The sequence below is a fragment of the Poromitra crassiceps genome (genome assembly GCF_964638095.1).
Source record: "Poromitra crassiceps genome assembly, chromosome: 10".
NCBI classification, from domain to species: Eukaryota; Metazoa; Chordata; class Actinopteri; order Beryciformes; family Melamphaidae; genus Poromitra; species Poromitra crassiceps.
The window spans coordinates 36,420,283-36,426,282 of NC_139631.1; the positions used below are offsets into that span (position 1 = coordinate 36,420,283).

The window sequence follows — 6,000 nt, forward strand, 5'->3', positions numbered from 1 at the left end:
ATTTTATATCCCCCTTTATTCAAGATTAGGTTGACTGAGCATGCAGGATCAGGAAGTGCCTAGTAATAATAATATAAAAGTCATCTTTATCCATGAGAACTAAAAAAAAAAGGGATAAAAAAAACATGTTTTTTTTTTTTACAAAACCATCACAGTAATGAAAGCAAGATAAGAAATATAAAAGCAAAGCAAGAAAGACTTAAAAGAAGTAAAGCATAAAAGGGTAAGGGAGGTCAAAACAATTTAGATAATAATTAAACGATTATTACATAGATGCAAGTCAGTAGAAATTAGTTTTAAGAGGTGATTTAAAAGATGATAGAGATTTAGCAGCCTGCAGGGACTGCTAATGCTAAAGATCCAATCGCCTCTTGTTTACAATGTTACAATTTCACTTAGCAGACGCTTTGATCCAAAGAGACGTACATCTGAGCTTTATACAACACAAGCAATGATCTAGTCAGAAGACAACATGAGTAACTGCCATGAGGCCAAGCTTGAGTCCCAATGGACCCAGGTGCCACCAGCCAGTGCACAGAGTGCAGAGGATTTATTCATTATTCATGTCCCTCATTCATCATCATTCATGTGATTAACATTCATCTACATCTATTATCCCTTTTTCATCAATCCCTTTCATCATTCATGCCCATCAAGTGTGAAGGTGTTGGGGAAAGAGCTGCAGGGTCTTGAGTCTCTTCTTAAAGATAGAGAGAGAGACTCAGCAGATCGGATGGAGTTTGGTAAGTCGTTCCACCACCGGGGGAACTACAGAGGATAAGAGTCTAGCTAGTGACTTAGGGCCCTTTAGTGGTGGAAGTGCCAGGAGCCTTTCATTGGCAGAGCGTAGTGAGCGGGAGTGGGTGTAGACCTGAATGAGGGAGTTCAGGTAGGCAGAAGGGGGTGTAGAGCTGAATGAGGGAGTTCAGGTAGGCAGGAGGGGGTGCAGACCTGAATGAGGGAGTTCAGGTAGGCAGGAGGGGGTGTAGAGCTGAATGAGGGAGTTCAGGTAGGCAGGAGGGGGTGTAGACCTGAATGAGGGAGTTCAGGTAGGCAGGAGGGGGTGCAGAGCTGAATGAGGGAGTTCAGGTAGGCAGGAGGGGGTGTATACCTGAATGAGGGAGTTCAGGTAGGCAGGAGGGGGTGTAGACCTGAATGAGGGAGTTCAGGTAGGCAGAAGGGGGTGCAGACCTGAATGAGGGAGTTCAGGTAGGCAGGAGGGGGTGCAGACCTGAATGAGGGAGTTCAGGTAGGCAGAAGGGGGTGCAGACCTGAATGAGGGAGTTCAGGTAGGCAGGAGGGGGTGCAGACCTGAATGAGGGAGTTCAGGTAGGCAGGAGGGGGTGCAGACCTGAATGAGGGAGTTCAGGTAGGCAGGAGGGGGTGTAGACCTGAATGAGGGAGTTCAGGTAGGCAGGAGGGGGTGTAGAGCTGAATGAGGGAGTTCAGGTAGGCAGGAGGGGGTGTAGAGCTGAATGAGGGAGTTCAGGTAGGCAGGAGGGGGTGTAGACCTGAATGAGGGAGTTCAGGTAGGCAGGAGGGGGTGTAGACCTGAATGAGGGAGTTCAGGTAGGCAGGAGGGGGTGTAGAGCTGAATGAGGGAGTTCAGGTAGGCAGGAGGGGGTGCAGACCTGAATGAGGGAGTTCAGGTAGGCAGGAGGGGGTGTAGAGCTGAATGAGGGAGTTCAGGTAGGCAGACGCTGTTTTTGTTGCGGTTTTGTAAGCGAGTGTCAAAGCTTTGAATTTGATGGGGGCAGCCAGTGGAGGGAAATGTTTCTAATTAATTAACAAATTCCGAACTCGATCATTAGTAACGTTAATGAGCAATCAATTGAGTAATTGTAATTAAAAACAAAAGAAAATCCAAACCATACCAAATGTGTTTTTTCCTCAATAAAACCTTTATTTATACAGCAGCAACTTATTGTATATTTCTCACAGCATTGCATAGCATAGCCTATGCTATGAAACACATAGAAACGTAGAGGCATAACTTTTAGACATGTCAACATTTGCCCAGAATCTCCACCGCGGCCGCTGCCTTGGTCCTACAGGGGCTCACTTACCGCAGATTAGCAGATTGTAATTTTTTCTGCTCGCAGCGTCGCAGCTCTTAAACGCTGATGCCGAGTTGCTCAGCTCCAATCCAGGTGAGACTAGGATTCGAATGAACATTGTTCAAGTGATTGTTGTACGTGCGTCGCAACTCTTCCAACGAGCAAGTAATCGAGCTTTGATTAATTGTGTGCATCCCTATTTCTAATGCAATAGGGACCTCTTGTTCTGAATGCAGTTTGGTCTGGACTGTGGAACAGCCAATAAGAACCTTGTGTTCTCTTTCGTGTCAAGACTATGGCTAATGTATGAAATGCAAGGAACCTATCTATCACCTAGCTACTACGAGGTACCTGCTTAATTACGTACCTGGTTTGAATGTAGGTGATGCTCCACTCTCTCCACTCAGACAACCTAGTTTACAACCCACTTTTAATCTTGTGTGTGGAACAGCTAATATCAACATTCAAAACAATAGGTTCCTTTCATAGGAACCTATTGTTTTAAAGGTTAAAGGGTCTGTGATACCACTTGGTGCCTGAAAAGTGATCAGTGAAATCTTAAAAATCAACTGTTAAACTAAAAGATGTAACCAATGTAAAGATGCTAGAACTGGGGTGACATGATCTTGTCTTCTACTTCCGTTGACTAATGAGCAGCTCCAATGGAGCAAATGTATTTTCATTCACCTTCCTATGGCCCAGATTCAAACCCGCGGCACCTTGTGTGTGTACCGCATTTGCCTCGGGCCGTTCCTCAACACGTGCTCCGCACCAGCTCAACCACGTGAGTGAGTGACTGCAGATTCATTGCCCTTGTGAAACAATACTGCGCTGTTGATCGCGGGGACTCTGTAACATCCTGACAGATTCCCATCGGCTGGTTTTTATAGACACAGACAAAGCCCATCGTACTGTAATCACTGCCATTCAAATGTTAACCAATCTTTCTTTTTGATCGTGCTTGACTTGATTATCCTTCAGCGACCTATAGGGTATTTAAGCAATATCACACGAGAGGGAGTGCATTGTTGGCTAATATTGGCACTGCTGTGATTCGGTCGCAGGCACGAGGCCGCAGGCCGAGTGCCGTAGATAATCACAGCAGTGCCAATATTAGACAACAATGCACGACCTCGAGTGTGATATTGCTTTTATACAACAGTTCTATTAAACAAAGCTGATTAAAAAAATGACAAAAAGCTGAGAAAATAAATTATTTCTGTATTTATTCCTCCGCCAACAAAAAATAGTCCCCCCAGCTTTCCCTTTGCAGAAAATGTAGCCTAATCAGCCTAATTAACTGCAGGCTGTCTACTCTACCACTGTCTACTCTACAGCTGTGAAGCATTTTGTTGATTAGCGCAGCTGTGAAGCGGAGTGATCTACACACAGTGAAGCGCCAGTGCATTATCGTGAAATATAGGCACTCGTAGGATCCCTCTTGTCCAATCAAATTGCTCGGCCGGAACTACCTGTTGTATAATTAGGCATTGAGATCTCATCAGCGAACATCAGGGAAATCAAGCTTCTGTCTTTCCCCGGAGAGACAAGACTAACGGAACAGAACAGAGGCGAGCCGAGCTGAACGGAGCACACCGCGCCCCGAGACTGTCCACGCCTCTCTGTCATGTAGCAGCCGTCAGCGGCAGCTGGCTTTCAAATGCATTCTGGATTTTACTTCATGAATTCCCAGCGTGCCGAGCAGATGCCAGACTTTTGCACGTCCCCGGGGTCCTAGTGCCGCTTCTCTGCTGTGTTTCTTCTGAGCTCCGGCACAAAGTCAATCACAGGCCAAATTTGTGGACAACAGGAGGCCCGTAGCAAACACAAAGGGCTCTATCTTCCGACAGGCGCTATCCCCTAATAGCGCTTGCGCACCTGTTTGCGCTTGCCTTAAGGCACGGAAGATAGCACTCCGCCTTGCGCCGTCCGCCAGGTGTTCTGCCGAGTTTTGCTCCCCTGCCCAAAAAAAAGCATACCCACCTCACGGGAGCATACTTGTAATGATTTATACAGAAATGTAACTGTTTAAAAGTGATATACCGTAAATTCCGGACTATAAGCCGCACCGGTGTATAAGCCGCACCTTCAAAGTTGACTATTTTTTTCTTATATAAGCCGCACCGGACTATAAGCCGCGGGTGTTTTAATGGTATTTTTTTTTTGTTTTTTTGTTTTTTGTGTTTTAATGTTTAATTACCATAAGGGTTCATGCACAGAGGGGATTGTAGAGGAAGCTCCCATTTATTAACATTTCAACAAAACAACATAACACAACACCACCTGTGTTGTTTTTTACAGTGCACACAGTGTCATACAGTGTGGTGAAAAGAGGGCAAGAGAGGAAATTAAAACTTATTATAGTTATATAGGATTTATAGTTAGAAAGAGTGCTAAAAAAGAGAGTTTTTTTTTTTTTTTTTTTGAAAAAATCCATAGATAAGCCGCACCGTTATATAAGCCGCAGGGGCCAAAAAAGGCCAAAAAACGGGAAAAAAGGTGCGGCTTATAGTCCGGAATTTACGGTAATTGTCTGGTAGACGTGACCTCCATGATTTCTAAGTTAAAACAGCCCCGAAATATGTTGGGGATGCAATTCTCGGCCGGGATGCGGAAAGGTTCACGGCACGTGTCGCAAGCGCAAATTAGAGCCGTGCCAAAATCATCTGCGCCCCAAAATGCCTGCGCAAACGGGATTTGGGCAGTCCTTAACTACCAGAATTATTCACAGGCGTGGCCAGGCAATGACATCATCACTGATGACATCGCTGATGACATCACATCACTAGCTAATTAAAAAATCTGATTCCATCAGGTCACCCGCACGGGTACCCTTTACACACCCTGAAGGTTTCAGCCCGATCGCATGTAAAACAGCATAGCTGTGGCTGAACACAGAACTTGAAACAGACAAACAAAGTCCACATACTCTATGTTATAATACGATAGATAGAAGAGAACATTATTTCCAGATTGATGAACAGGTTTGGCCGGTCCCATGTTTCCAAAATGGCCTGCATTTATATAGCGCTTTTATCCAAAGCGCTTTACAGTCAGTAGGTACATTCACCCATTCACACACCGATGGCGGCAGGTTACCACGCAGGATGCTGGCACACCAACGGGAGCAATTTGGGGTTCAGTGTCTTACCCAAGGACACTTCCACATGCAGACTGGAGGAGCCGGGAATCAAACCACCGACCTCTTTTATCCAAAGCAATTAGCGGACGACCCGCTCTACCTCCTGAGCAATACCATTCACCTCAGCTTTCAACTGGTAAATGCTACTAGAAAATACTGTTCACTCAGCTTTCAGATTTTAAATACTACTTGGGAACTCTTGATGAACTCTGATCTCAACAACAACAAGGATATACAGTAGATGTATTTTCTTACCTGGCCCCAGACCTCCAAATCTACCCACTACACAAAGTTGACTGCTTCTGGTCTGGCATCATACAACAGTGGTTTCTCATGTTGAAAAAACACCTGGTCTAATGAGTGGCAAGGGGACTAATGATTAGCCAATCAGCACCAATAAGTGGAGCAATGGGCGGGACCAATGCAGTTTTCAAGATCAAGTGTGCCAGACCTAACAGCAATGGTGACCGCGATAGAGCAGATAGATAAATCAATTAAAAGCACCAATTACTTCCGAACAGCACTTTGCTTTGAAGGCATTTATTTAAAGGGGAGATGTTTTTTGCCTTCTCCCCACTGGAGTAGATTCAGGCAGATATCTTGGTCAAGTCTTCCTCAGGGATTTCCCCTGCAGAAATCAGTTAGGGTGGTGGTGAGGATTTCCCCTGCAGAAATCAGTTAGGGTGGAGGTGAGGATTTCCCCTGCAGAAATCAGTTAGGGTGGAGGTGAGGATTTCCCCTGCAGAAATCGGTTAGGGTGGAGGTGAGGATTTCCCCTGCAGAAATCAGTTAGGGTGGAGG

General features: G+C 45.4%; 1 protein-coding gene across 1 annotated transcript in view; it reads left to right on the forward strand.

Annotated features, from left to right (window-relative positions):
* LOC310784414 (netrin receptor UNC5D-like) overlaps positions 1–6,000 on the forward strand; it is a gene marked incomplete at both ends in the record, with an annotated part of 230,136 nt that overhangs the window by 219,399 nt on the left and 4,737 nt on the right. The window lies entirely within an intron of this gene.